Source organism: Cervus elaphus, chromosome 24 (genome assembly GCF_910594005.1).
Source record: "Cervus elaphus chromosome 24, mCerEla1.1, whole genome shotgun sequence".
Taxonomy (NCBI): domain Eukaryota; kingdom Metazoa; phylum Chordata; class Mammalia; order Artiodactyla; family Cervidae; genus Cervus; species Cervus elaphus.
In genome coordinates this window covers 3,373,748-3,388,738 of record NC_057838.1, presented here as the reverse complement: position 1 = coordinate 3,388,738, position 14,991 = coordinate 3,373,748, and positions in this window count along the sequence as shown.

Here is a 14,991-nt window from a genome sequence, read left to right as displayed (position 1 = left end):
CGGCGGGAACCTGGGATATATTCTCGAGTTACGACGGGGATGGCGCTTCCACCCACGTGTTTGTTCAGCGAAGTCAGACTCCTGCCTAGTTGCGAAGGACAACTCGGGATTCTCCTCGAGGCCTGGCAGGGCAATTGGGACGCCTCTCCAGCTGAGGCGGGACACCAAGGGTCCCTTTCCACGTGCCACAGGAATCCTGGGACTCCTATCAAGTTTCACGAGGATTCAGGCATCGTCTCCTTTGGAGGCACTGATCTCCGCGTACCTCTGGAGTTTTCAAAGGATGTGAGGCCTCCGGTCGCGATGAGGTGGGGAACTAGGTCTTTCTTTGTGGTCTCCACAGGGGATTCAGACATCCTTTCGTCTTGGGAGACCAAGACGAGCCTGCATTCAAGTCACTGCAGGGATATCCGGCCTTATTTCGAGTCAGGGCATCGCGGTGTCCATTCCACTTGAGGCCGCAAACTCAGGGTCCTTCTCACTTACCTAGAGCTGAGAGAAGCCTCCTCTTGAGGTGCTTGTGGTAAGGTGGAATTCCTCTGGAGTCGAAGCCAGGGACTAACCTCTCATCTCGAGTTGATTTTTGGTCCACGGAGATCTTTCGTGTTGCTACAGTGACCTCAGGATCCCTCTAGCCTTGAAACAGTGCTCTTGGGGGTTCTCTGGAGTGCCATCAAGGAAATCAAGGCTCCTTTCATGTGTGATGTGCAACACGGAATTGCTCTGCACGCAGTGCAGGGGAATTGGGCCTCATCTCGCGGCGAGGGGGAATTCTCATGGTTTTTCTCGAGTTGCGGCGGGAACCTGGGGTATATTCTCGAGTTACGACAGGGATGCCCTGCCACCCACGTGTTTGTTCAGCCACGTCAGGACTCCTGCCTAGTTGCGAGGGACAAATCGGGATTCTCCTAGAAGCCTGGCAGGGCAATTGGGACGCCTCTCAATCTGAGGCGGGAGACCAAGGGTCCCTTTCCACGTGCCACAGGAATCCTGGTACTCCTATCAAGTTTCACGAGGAGTCAGACATCGTCTCCTTTGGAGGCACTGATCTCCGCGTACCTCTGGAGTTTTCAAAGGATATGAGGCCTCCGGTCGCGATGATGTGGGGACCTATTTCTTTCTCTGTGGCCTCCACAGGGGATTCAGACATCCTTTCGTCTTGGGAGATGCAAGACGAGCCTGCATTCAAGTCACTGCAGGGATATCCGGCCTTATTTCGAGTCAGGGCATCGCGGTGTCCATTCCACTTGAGGCCGCAAACTCAGGGTCCCTCTCACATACCTAGAGCTGAGAGAAGCCTCATCTTGAGGTGCTTGTGGTAAGGTGGTATTCCTCTGGAGTCGAAGCCAGGGACTAACCTCTCATCTCGAGTTGATTCTTGGTCCACGGAGCTCTTTCGTGTTGCTACAGTGACCTCAGGATCCCTCTAGCCTTGAAACAGTGTTCTTGGGGTTTCTCTGGAGTGCCATCAAGGAAATCAAGGCTCCTTTCATGTGTGATGTGCAACACGGAATTGCTCTGCATGCAATGCAGGGGAATCGGGCCTCATCTCGCGGCGAGGGGGAAGTCTCATGGTTTTTCTCGAGTTGCGGCGGGAACCTGGGGTATATTCTCGAGTTACGACGGGGATGGCCCCTCCACACACGTGTTTGTTCAGCCAAGTAAGTACTCCTTCTTAGTTGCGAGGGACAACTCGGGATTCTCCTCGAGGCTTGGCAGGGCAATTGGAACGCCTCTCCAGCTGAGGCGGGAGACCAAGTGTCCCTTTCCACGTGCCACAGGAATCCTGGGACTCCTATCAAGTTTCACGAAGAGTCAGGCATCGTCTCCTTTGGAGGCACTGATCTCCGCGTACCTCTGGAGTTTTCAAAGGATGTGAGGCCTCCGGTCGCGATGAGGTGGGGAACTAGGTCTTTCTCTGTGGTCTCCACAGGGGATTCAGACATCCTTTCGTCATAGGAAATGCAAGACGAGCCTGCATTCAAGTCACTGCAGGGATATCCGGCCTTATTTCGAGTCAGGGCATCGGGGTGTCCATTCCACTTGAGGCTGCAAACTCAGGCTCCCTCTCACATACCTAGAGCTGAGAGAAGCCTCCTCTTGAGGTGCTTGTGGTAAGCTGGTATTCCTCTGGAGTCGAAGCCAGGGACTAACCTCTCATCTCGAGTTGATTCTTGGTCCACGGAGTTCTTTCATGTTGCTACAGTGACCTCAGGATCGCTCTAGTCTTGAAACAGCGTTCTTCGGGTTTCTTTGGAGTGCCATGAAGGAAATCAAGGCTCCTTTCATGTGTGATGTGCAGCACGGAATTGCTCTGCATGAAGTGCAGGGGAATTGGGCCTCATCTCGCGGCGAGGGGGAAGTCTCATGGATTATCTCGAGTTGTGGCGGGAACCTTGGGTATATTCTCGAGTTACAACGGGGATGGCCCTTCCACCCACGTGTTTCTTCGGCGACGTCAGGACTCCTGCCTAGTTGCGAGGGACAACTCGGGATTCTCCTCGAGGCTTGGCAGGGCAATTGGGAAGCCTCTCCAGCTGAGGCGGGAGACCAAGGGTCCCTTTCCACGTGCCACAGAAATCCTGGGACTCCTATCAAGTTTCACGAGGAGTCAGGCATCGTTTCCTTTGGAGACACTGATCTCCGAGTACCTCTGGAGTTTTCAAAGGATTTGAGGCCTCCGGTCGCGATGTGGTGGGGAACTAGGTCTATCTCTGTGGTCTCCACAGGGGATTCAGACATCCTTTCGTCTTGGGAGATGCAAGACGAGCCTGCATTCAAGTCACTGCAGGGAAATCCGCCCTTATTTCGAGTCAGGGCATCACGGTGTCCATTCCACTTGAGGCCGCAAACTAAGGGTCCCTCTCTCATACCTAGAGGTGAGAGAAGCCTCTTCTTGTGGTGCTTGTGGTAAGGTGGTATTCCTCTGGAGTCGAAGCCAGGGACTAACCTCTCATCTCAAGTTGATTCTTGGTCCACGGAGCTCTTTCGTGTTGCTACAGTGACCTCAGGATCCCTCGAGCCTTGAAACAGTGTTCTTGGGGTTTCTCTGGAGTGTCATCAAGGAAATCAAGGCTCCTTTCATGTGTGATGTGCAGCACGGAATTGCTCTGCATGTAGTGCAGGGGAATCGGGCCTCATCTCACGGCGAGGGGGAAGTCTCATGGATTTTCTCGAGTTGCGGTGGGAACCTGGGGTATATTCTCGAGTTACGACGGGGATGGCCATTCCACCCACGTGTTTGTTCAGTGACGTCAGGACTCCTGCCTAGTTGCGAGGGACAACTCCGGATTCTCCTCCAGGCTTGGCAGGGCAATTGGGACGCCTCTCCAGCTGATGCGGGAGACCAAGTGTCCCTTTCCACGTGCCACAGGAATCCTGGGACTCCTATCAAGTTTCACGAGGAGTCAGGCATCGTCTCCTTTGGAGGCACTGATGTCCGCTTACGTCTGGAGTTTTCAAAGGATGTGAGGCTTCTGGTCGCGATGAGGTGGGGAAATAGGCCTTTCTCTGTGGTCTCCACAGGGGATTCAGACATCCTTTCGTCTTGGGAGATGCAAGACGAGCCTGCATGCAAGTCACTGCAGGGATATCCGGCCTTATTTCGCGTCAGGGCATCGCGGTGTCCATTCCCTTTGAGGCCGCAATATCAGGGTCCCTCTCACATACCTAGAGCTGAGAGAAGCCTCCTCTTGAGTTGCTTGTAGTAAGGTGGTATTCCTCTAGAGTCGAAGCCAGGGACTAACCTCTCATCTCGAGTTGATTTTTGGTCCACGGAGCTCTTTCGTGTTGCTACAGTGACCTCAGGATCCCTCTAGCCTTGAAACAGTGTTCTTGGGGTTTCTCTGGAGTGCCATTAAGGAAATCAAGGCTCCTTTCATGTTTGATGTGCAACACGAATTGCTCTGCACGCAGTGCAGGGGAATCGGGCCTCATCTCGCGGCGAGGGGGAAGTCTCATGGTTTTTCTCGAGTTGCGGCGGGAACCTGGGGTATATTCTCGAGTTACGATGGGGATGGCCCTTCCACCCACGTGTTTGTTCAGCGACGGCAGGACTCCTGCCTAGTTGCGAGGGACAACTCGGGATTCTCCTCGAGGCTTGGCAGGGCAATTGGGATGCCTCTCCAGCTGAGGCGGGAGACCAAGGGTCCCTCTCCACGTGCCACAGGAATCCTGGGACTCCTATCAAGTTTCACGAAGGGTCAGGCATCGTCTCCTTTGGAGGCACTGATCTCCGCGTACCTCTGGAGTTTTCAAAGAATGTGAGGCCTCCGGTCGCGATGAGGTGGGGAACTAGGTCTTTCTCTGTGGTATCCACAGGGGATTCAGATATCCTTTCTTCATGGGAGATGCAAGACGAGCCTGCATTCAAGTCACTGCAGGGTATCCGGCCTTATTTCAAATCGGGGCATCGGGGTGTCCATTCCACTTGAGGCTGCAAACTCAGGCTCCCTCTCACATACCTAGAGCTGAGAGAAGCCTCCTCTTGAGGTGCTTGTGGTAAGGTGGTATTCCTCTGGAGTCGAAGCCAGGGACTAACCTCTCATCTCGAGTTGATTTTTGGTCCACGGAGCTGTTTCGTGTTGCTACAGTGACCTCAGGATCCCTCTAGCCTTGAAACAGTGTTCTTGGGGTTTCTCTGGAGTGCCATTAAGGAAATCAAGGCTCCTTTCATGTTTGATGTGCAACACGGATTGCTCTGCATGCAGTGCAGGGGAATCGGGCCTCATCTCGCGGCGAGGGGGAAGTCTCATGGTTTTTCTCGAGTTGCGGCGGGAACCTGGGGTATATTCTCGAGTTACGATGGGGATGGCCCTTCCACCCACGTGTTTGTTCAGCGACGTCAGGACTCCTTCCTAGTTGCGAGGGACAACTCGGGATTCTCCTCGAGTCTTGGCAGGGCAATTGGGATGCCTCTCCAGCTGAGGCGGGAGACCAAGGGTCCCTCTCCACGTGCCACAGGAATCCTGGGACTCCTATCAAGTTTCACGAAGAGTCAGGCATCGTCTCCTTTGGAGGCACTGATCTCCGCGTACCTCTGGAGTTTTCAAAGGATGTGAGGCCTCCGGTCGCGATGAGGTGGGGAACTAGGTCTTTCTCTGTGGTCTCCACAGGGGATTCAGACATCCTTTCGTCTTGGGAGACCAAAAATAAACCTGCATTCTAGTCACTGTAGGGTTATCCGGCCTTACTTCGAGTCAGGGCATCGCGGTGTCCATTCCACTTGAGCCCGCAAACTCAGGGTCCCTCTCACTTACCTAGAGCTGAGAGAAGCCTCCTCTTGAGGTGCTTGTGGTAAGGTGGAATTCCTCTGGAGTCGAAGCCAGGGACTAACCTCTCATCTCGAGTTGATTTTTGGTCCACGGAGATCTTTCGTGTTGCTACAGTGACCTCAGGATCCCTCTAGCCCTGAAACAGTGTTCTTGGGGTTTCTCTGGAGTGCCATCAAGGAAATCAAGGCTCCTTTCATGTGTGATGTGCAACACGGAATTGCTCTGCACGCAGTGCAGGGGAATTGGGCCTCATCTCGCGGCGAGGGGGAAGTCTCATGGTTTTTCTCGAGTTGCGGCGGGAACCTGGGGTATATTCTCGAGTTACGACGGGGATGCCCTTCCACCCACGTGTTTGTTCAGCCACGTCAGGACTCCTGCCTAGTTGCGAGGGACAAATCGGGATTCTCCTAGAAGCCTGGCAGGGCAATTGGGACGCCTCTCAATCTGAGGCGGGAGACCAAGGGTCCCTTTCCACGTGCCACAGGAATCCTGGTACTCCTATCAAGTTTCACGAGGAGTCAGACATCGTCTCCTTTGGAGGCACTGATCTCCGCGTACCTCTGGAGTTATCAAAGGATATGAGGCCTCCGGTCGCGATGAGGTGGGGACCTATTTCTTTCTCTGTGGCCTACACAGGAGATTCAGCCATCCTTTCGTCTTGGGAGATGCAAGACGAGCCTGCATTCAAGTCACTGCAGGGATATCCGGCCTTATTTCGAGTCAGGGCATCACGGTGTCCATTCCACTTGAGGCCGCAAACTCAGGGTCCCTCTCACATACCTAGAGCTGAGAGAAGCCTCATCTTGAGGTGCTTGTGGTAAGGTGGTATTCCTCTGGAGTCGAAGCCAGGGACTAACCTCTCATCTCGAGTTGATTCCTGGTCCATGGAGCTCTTTCGTGTTGCTACAGTGACCTCAGGATCCCTCTAGCCTTGAAACAGTGTTCTTGGGGTTTCTCTGGAGTGCCATCAAGGAAATCAACACTCCTTTCATGTGTGATGTGCAACACGGAATTGCTCTGCACGCAGTGCAGGGAAATCGGGCCTCATCTCGCGGCGAGGGGGAAGTCTCATGGTTTTTCTCGAGTTGCGGCGGGAACCTGGGGTATATTCTCGAGTTACGACGGGGATGGCCCTTCCACCCACGTTTTTGTTCAGCGACGTCAGGACGCCTGCCTAGTTGTGAGGGACAACTCGGGATTCTCCTCGAGGCTTGGCAGGGCAATTGGGACGCCTCTCCAGCTGAGGCGGGAGACCAAGGGTCCCTTTCCACGTGCCACAGGAATCCTGGGACTCCTATCAAGGTTCACGAGGAGTCAGGCATCGTCTCCTTTGGAGGCACTGATCTCCGCGTACCTCTGGGGTTTTCAAAGGATGAGAGGACTCCGGTCGCGATGAGGTGGGGATCTAGGTCTTTCTCTGTGGTCTCCACAGGGGATTCAGACATCCTTTCATCTTGGGAGATGCAAGACGAGCCTGCATTCAAGTCACTGCAGGGATATCCGGCCTTATTTCGCGTCAGGGCATCGCGGTGTCCATTCCCTTTGAGGCCGCAATATCAGGGTCCCTCTCACATACCTAGAGCTGAGAGAAGCCTCCTCTTGAGGTGCTTGTGGTAAGGTGGTATTCCTCTGGAGTCGAAGCCAGGGACTAACCTCTCATCTCGAGTTGATTTTTGGTCCACGGAGCTGTTTCGTGTTGCTACAGTGACCTCAGGATCCCTCTAGCCATGAAACAGTGTTCTTGGGGTTTCTCTGGAGTGCCATCAAGGAAATCAAGGCTCCTTTCATGTTTGATGTGCAACACGGATTGCTCTGCATGCAGTGCAGGGGAATCGGGCCTCATCTCGCGGCGAGGGGGAAGTCTCATGGTTTTTCTCGAGTTGCGGCGGGAACCTGGGGTATATTCTCGAGTTACGATGGGGATGGCCCTTCCACCCACGTGTTTGTTCAGCGACGTCAGGACTCCTTCCTAGTTGCGAGGGACAACTCGGGATTCTCCTCGAGGCTTGGCAGGGCAATTGGGATGCCTCTCCAGCTGAGGCGGGAGACCAAGGGTCCCTCTCCACGTGCCACAGGAAACCTGGGACTCCTATCAAGTTTCACGAAGAGTCAGGCATCGTCTCCTTTGGAGGCACTGATCTCCGCGTACCTCTGGAGTTTTCAAAGGATGTGAGGCCTCCGGTCGCGATGAGGTGGGGAACTAGGTCTTTCTCTGTGGTCTCCACAGGGGATTCAGACATCCTTTCGTCATGGGAGATGCAAGACGAGCCTGCATTCAAGTCACTGCAGGGATATCCGGCCTTATTTCGAGTCAGGGCACCGGGGTGTCCATTCCACTTGAGGCTGCAAACTCAGGCTCCCTCTCACATACCTAGAGCTGAGAGAAGCCTCCTCTTGAGGTGCTTGTGGTAAGGTGGTATTCCTCTGGAGTCGAAGCCAGGGACTAACCTCTCATCTCGAGTTGATTCTTGGTCCACGGAGTTCTTTCGTGTTGCTACAGTGACCTCAGGATCCCTCTAGCCTTGAAACAGTGTTCTTGGGGTTTCTCTGGAGTGCCATCAAGGAAATCAAGGCTCCTTTCATGTGTGATGTGCAACACGGAATTGCTCTGCACGCAGTGCAGGGGAATCGGGCCTCATCTCGCGGCGAGGGGGAAGTCTCATGGTTTTTCTCGAGTTGCGGCGGGAACCTGGGGTATATTCTCGAGTTACGACGGGCATGGTCCTTCCACCCACGTGTTTGTTCAGCGACGTCAGGACTCCTGCCTAGTTGCGAGGGACAACTCGGGATTCTCCTCGTGGCTTGGCAGGGCAATTGGGACGCCTTTCCAGCTGAGGCGGGAGACCAAGTGTCCCTTTCCACGTGCCACAGGAATCCTGGGACTCCTATCAAGTTTCACGAGGAGTCAGGCATCGTCTCCTTTGGAGGCACTGATCTCCGCGTACCTCTGGAGTTTTCAAAGGATGTGAGGCCTCCGGTCGCGATGAGGTGGGAGACTAGGTCTTTCCCTGTGGTCCCCACAGGGGATTCAGACATCCTTTCGTCTTGGGAGATGCAAGACGAGCCTGCATTCAAGTCACTGCAGGGATATCCGGCCTTATTTCGAGCCAGGGCATCGCGGTGTCCATTCCACTTGAGGCCGCAAACTCAGGGTCCCTCTCACATACCTAGAGCTGAGAGAAGCCTCATCTTGAGGTGCTTGTGGTAAGGTGGTATTCCTCTGGAGTCGAAGCCAGGGACTAACCTCTCATCTCGAGTTGATTCTTGGTCCACGGAGCTCTTTCGTGTTGCTACAGTGACCTCAGGATCCCTCTAGCCTTGAAACAGTGTTCTTGGGGTTTCTCTGGAGTGCCATCAAGGAAATCAAGGCTCCTTTCATGTGTGATGTGCAACACGGAATTGCTCTGCACACAGTGCAGGGAAATCGGGCCTCATCTCGCGGCGAGGGGGAAGTCTCATGGTTTTTCTCGAGTTGCGGCGGGAACCTGGGGTATATTCTCGAGTTACGACGGGGATGGCCCTTCCACACACGTGTTTGTTCAGCCAAGTAAGTACTCCTTCTTAGTTGCGAGGAACAACTCGGGATTCTCCTCGAGGCTTGGCAGGGCAATTGGGACGCCTCTCCAGCTGAGGCGGGAGACCAAGGGTCCCTTTCCACGTGCCACAGGAATCCTGGGACTCCTATCAAGTTTCACGAGGAGTCAGGCATCGTCTCCTTTGGAGGCACTGATCTCCGCGTACCTCTGGAGTTTTCAAAGGATGTGAGGCCTCCGGTCGCGATGAGGTGGGGAACTAAGTCTTTCTCAGTGGTCTCCAAAGGGGATTTAGGCATCCTTTCGTCTTGGGAGATGCAAGACCAGCCTGCATTCAAGTCACTGCAGGGATATCCGGCCTTATTTCGAGTCAGGGCATCGCGGTGTCCATTCCACTTGAGGCCGCAAACCCAGGGTCCCTCTCACATACATAGAGCTGAGAGAAGCCTCCTCTTGAGGTGCTTGTGGTAAGGTGGTTTTCCTCTGGAGTCGAAACCAGGGACTAACCTCTCATCTCGAGTTGATTTTTGGTCCACGGAGCTCTTTCGTGTTGCTCCAGTGACCTCAGGATCGCTCTAGCCTTGAAACAGTGTTCTTGGGGTTTCTCTGAAGTGCCATCAAGGAAATCAAGGCTCCTTTCATGTGTGATGTGCAACACGGAATTGCTCTGCACGCAGTGCAGGGGAATCGGGCCTCATCTCGCGGCGAGGGGGAAGTCTCATGGTTTTTCTCGAGTTGCGGCGGGAACCTGGGGTATATTCTCGAGTTACGACGGGGATGGCCCTTCCACACACGTGTTTGTTCAGCGACGTCAGGACTCCTGCCTAGTTGCGAGGGACAACTCGGGATTCTCCTCGAGTCTTGGCAGGGCAATTGGGATGCCTCTCCAGCTGAGGCGGGAGACCAAGGGTCCCTTTCCACGTGCCACAGGAATCCTGGGACTCCTATCAAGTTTCACGAAGAGTCAGGCATCGTCTCCTTTGGAGGCACTGATCTCCGCGTACCTCTGGAGTTTTCAAAGGATGTGAGGCCTCCGGTCGCGATGAGGTGGGGAACTAGGTCTTTCTCTGTGGTCTCCACACGGGATTCAGACATCCTTTCGTCATGGGAGATGCAAGACGAGCCTGCATTCAAGTCACTGCAGGGATATCCGGCCTTATTTCGAGTCAGGGCATCGGGGTGTCCATTCCACTTGAGGCTGCAAACTCAGGCTCCCTCTCACATACCTAGAGCTGAGAGAAGCCTCCTCTTGAGGTGCTTGTGGTAAGCTGGTATTCCTCTGGAGTCGAAGCCAGGGACTAACCTCTCATCTCGAGTTGATTCTTGGTCCACGGAGTTCTTTCGTGTTGCTACAGTGACCTCAGGATCCCTCTAGCCTTGAAACAGTGTTCTTGGGGTTTCTCTGGAGTGCCATGAAGGAAATCAAGGCTCCTTTCATGTGTGATGTGCAACACGGCATTGCTCTGCACACAGTGCAGGGGAATCGGGCCTCATCTCGCGGCGAGGGGGAAGTCTCATGGTTTTTCTCGAGTTGCGGCGGGAACCTGGGGTATATTCTCGAGTTACGACGGGCATGGTCCTTCCACCCACGTGTTTGTTCAGCGACGTCAGGACTCCTGCCTAGTTGCGAGGGACAACTCGGGATTCTCCTCGAGGCTTGGCAGGGCAATTGGGACGCCTTTCCAGCTGAGGCGGGAGACCAAGGGTCCCTTTCCACGTGCCAAAGGAATCCTGGGACTCCTATCAAGTTTCACGAGGAGTCAGGCATCGTCTCCTTTGGAGGCACTGATCTCCGCGTACCTCTGGAGTTTTCAAAGGATGTGAGCCCTCCGGTCGCGATGAGGTGGGAGACTAGGTCTTTCCCTGTGATCTCCACAGGGGATTCAGACATCCTTTCGTCTTGGGAGATGCAAGACGAGCCTGCATTCAAGTCACTGCAGGGATATCCGGCCTTATTTCGAGCCAGGGCATCGCGGTGTCCATTCCACTTGAGGCCGCAAACTCAGGGTCCCTCTCACATACCTAGAGCTGAGAGAAGCCTCATCTTGAGGTGCTTGTGGTAAGGTGGTATTCCTCTGGAGTCGAAGCCAGGGACTAACCTCTCATCTCGAGTTGATTCTTGGTCCACGGAGCTCTTTCGTGTTGCTACAGTGACCTCAGGATCCCTCTAGCCTTGAAACAGTGTTCTTGGGGTTTCTCTGGAGTGCCATCAAGGAAATCAAGGCTCCTTTCATGTGTGATGTGCAACACGGAATTGCTCTGCACGCAGTGCAGGGGAATCAGGCCTCATCTCGCGGCGAGGGGGAAGTCTCATGGTTTTTCTCGAGTTGCGGCGGGAACCTGGGGTATATTCTCGAGTTACGACGGGGATGGCCCTTCCACACACGTGTTTGTTCAGCGACGTCAGGACTCCTGCCTAGTTGCGAGGGACAACTCGGGATTCTCCTCGAGTCTTGGCAGGGCAATTGGGATGCCTCTCCAGCTGAGGCGGGAGACCAAGGGTCCCTTTCCACGTGCCACAGGAATCCTGGGACTCCTATCAAGTTTCACGAAGAGTCAGGCATCGTCTCCTTTGGAGGCACTGATCTCCGCGTACCTCTGGAGTTTTCAAAGGATGTGAGGCCTCCGGTCGCGATGAGGTGGGGAACTAGGTCTTTCTCTGTGGTCTCCACAGGGGATTCAGACATCCTTTCGTCATGGGAGATGCAAGACGAGCCTGCATTCAAGTCACTGCAGGGATATCCGGCCTTATTTCGAGTCAGGGCATCGGGGTGTCCATTCCACTTGAGGCTGCAAACTCAGGCTCCCTCTCACATACCTAGAGCTGAGAGAAGCCTCCTCTTGAGGTGCTTGTGGTAAGCTGGTATTCCTCTGGAGTCGAAGCCAGGGACTAACCTCGCATCTCGAGTTGATTTTTGGTCCATGGAGCTCTTTCTTCTTGCTACAGTGACCTCAGGATCCCTCTAGCCTTGAAACAGTGTTCTTGGGGTTTCTCTGGAGTGCCATCAAGGAAATCAAGGCTCCTTTCATGTGTGATGTGCAACACGGAATTGCTCTGCCCGCAGTGCAGGGGAATCGGGCCTCATCTCGTGGCGAGGGGGTAGTATCATGGTTTTTCTCGAGTTGCGGCGGGAACCTGGGGTATATTCTCGAGTTATGACGGGGATGGCCCTTCCACCCACGTGTTTGTTCAGCGACGTCAGGACTCCTGCCTAGTTGCGGGGGACAACTCGGGATTCTCCTGGGGGCTTGGCAGGGCAATTGGGACGCCTCTCCAGCTGAGGCGGTAGACCAAAGGTCCCTTTCCATGTGCCACAGGAATCCTGGGACTCCTATCAAGTTTCCCGAGGAGTCAGGCATCGTCTCCTTTGGAGGCACTGATCTCCGCGTACCTCTGGAGTTTTCAAAGGATTTGAGGCCTCCGGTTGCGATGAGGTGGGGAAGTAGGTTTTCTCTGTGGTCGCCACAGTGGATTCAGACATCCTTTCGTCTTGGGAGATGCAAGACGAGCCTGCAATCAAGTCACTCCAGGGATATCCGGCCTTATTTCAAGTCAGGGCATCGCGGTGTCCATTCCACTTGAGGCCGCAAACTCAGGGTCCCTCTCACATACCTAGAGCTGAGAGAAGCCTACTCTTGAGGTGCTTGTGGTAAGGTGGTAGTCCTCTGCAGTCGAAGCCAGGGACTAACCTCTCATCTCGAGTTGATTTTTGGTCCACGGAGCTCTTTCGTGTTGCTACAGTGACCTCAGGATCCCTCAAGCCTTGGAACAGTGTTCTTGGGGTTTCTCTGGAGTGCCATCAAGGAAATCAAAGCTCCTTTCATGCGTGATGTGCAACACGGAATTGCTCTGCATGCAGTGCAGGGGAATCGGGCCTCATCTCGCGGCGAGGGGGAAGTCTCATGGTTTTTCTCGAGTTGCGGCGGGAACCTGGGGAACATTCTCGAGTTACGACAGGGATGGCCCTTCCACCCACGTGTTTGTTCAGCCTCGTCAGGACTCCAGCCTAGTTGCGAGGGACAACTCGGGATTCTCCTCGAGGCTTGGCAAGGCAACTGGGACGCCTCTCCAGCTGAGGCGGGAGACCAAGGGTCCCTTTCCACGTGCCACAGGAATCCTGGGACTCCTATCAAGTTTTACGAGGAGTCAAGAATCGTCTGCTTTGGAGGCACTGATCTCCGCGTACCTCTGGAGTTTTCAAAGGATGTGAGGCCTCCGGTCGCGATGAGGTGGGGAACTAAGTCTTTCTCAGTGGTCTCCAAAGGGGATTTAGACATCCTTTCGTCTTGTGAGATGCAAGACCAGCCTGCATTCAAGTCACTGCAGGGATATCCGGCCTTATTTCAAGTCAGGGCATCGCGGTGTCCATTCCACTTGAGGCCGCAAACCCAGGGTCCCTCTCACATACATAGAGCTGAGAGAAGCCTCCTCTTGAGGTGCTTTTGGTAAGGTGGTTTTCCTCTGGAGTCGAAACCAGGGACTAACCTCTCATCTCGAGTTGATTTTTGGTCCACGGAGCTCTTTCGTGTTGCTCCAGTGACCTCAGGATTGCTCTAGCCTTGAAACAGTGTTCTTGGGGTTTCTCTGAAGTGCCATCAAGGAAATCAAGGCTCCTTTCATGTGTGATGTGCAACACGGAATTGCTCTGCACGCAGTGCAGGGGAATCGGGCCTCATCTCGCGGCGAGGGGGAAGTCTCATGGTTTTTCTCGAGTTGCGGCGGGAACCTGGGGTATATTCTCGAGTTACGACGGGGATGGCCCTTCCACACACGTGTTTGTTCAGCGACGTCAGGACTCCTGCCTAGTTGCGAGGGACAACTCTGGATTCTCCTCGAGTCTTGGCAGGGCAATTGGGATGCCTCTTCAGCTGAGGCGGGAGACCAAGGGTCCCTTTCCACGTGCCACAGGAATCCTGGGACTCCTATCAAGTTTCACGAAGAGTCAGGCATCGTCTCCTTTGGAGGCACTGATCTCCGCGTACCTCTGGAGTTTTCAAAGGATGTGAGGCCTCCGGTCGCGATGAGGTGGGGAACTAGGTCTTTCTCTGTGGTCTCCACAGGGGATTCAGACATCCTTTCGTCATGGGAGATGCAAGACGAGCCTGCATTCAAGTCACTGCAGGGATATCCGGCCTTATTTCGAGTCAGGACATCGCGGTGTCCATTCCACTTGAGGCTGCAAACTCAGGCTCCCTCTCACATACCTAGAGCTGAGAGAAGCCTCCTCTTGAGGTGCTTGTGGTAAGCTGGTATTCCTCTGGAGTCGAAGCCAGGGACTAACCTCTCATCTCGAGTTGATTCTTGGTCCACGGAGTTCTTTCATGTTGCTACAGTGACCTCAGGATCCCTCTAGCCTTGAAACATTGTTCTTGGGGTTTCTCTGGAGTGCCATCAAGGAAATCAAGGCTCCTTTCATGTGTGATGTGCAACACGGAATTGCTCTGCACGCAGTGCAGGGGAATCGGGCCTCATCTCGCGGCGAGGGGGAAGTCTCATGGTTTTTCTCGAGTTGCGGCGGGAACCTGGGGTATATTCTCGAGTTACGACGGGCATGGTCCTTCCACCCACGTGTTTGTTCAGCCACGTCACGACTCCTGCCTAGTTGTGATGGACAACTCGGGATTCTCCTCGAGGCTTGGCAGGGCAATTGGTACGCCTCTCCAGCTGAGGCGGGAGACCAAGTGTCCCTTTCCACGTGCCACAGGAATCCTGGGACTCCTATCAAGTTTCACGAGGAGTCAGGCATCGTCTCCTTTGGAGGCACTGATCTCCGCGTACCTCTGGAGTTTTCAAAGGATGTGAGGCCTCCTATCGCGATGAGGTGGGAGACTAGGTCTTTCCCTGTGGTCTCCACAGGGGATTCAGACATCCTTTCGTCTTGGGAGATGCAAGACGAGCCTGCATTCAAGTCACTGCAGGGATATCCGGCCTTATTTCGAGTCAGGGCATCGCGATGTCCATTCCACTTGAGGGCGCAAACTCAGGGTCCCTCTCACATACCTAGAGCTGAGAGAAGCCTCCTCTTGAGGTGGTTGTGGTAAGGTGGTAGTCCTCTGCAGTCGAAGCCAGGGACTAACCTCTCATCTCGAGTTGATTTTTGGTCCACGGAGCTCTTTCGTGTTGCTACAGTGACCTCAGGATCCCTCTAGCCTTGGAACAGTGTTCTTGGCGTTTCTCTGAAGTG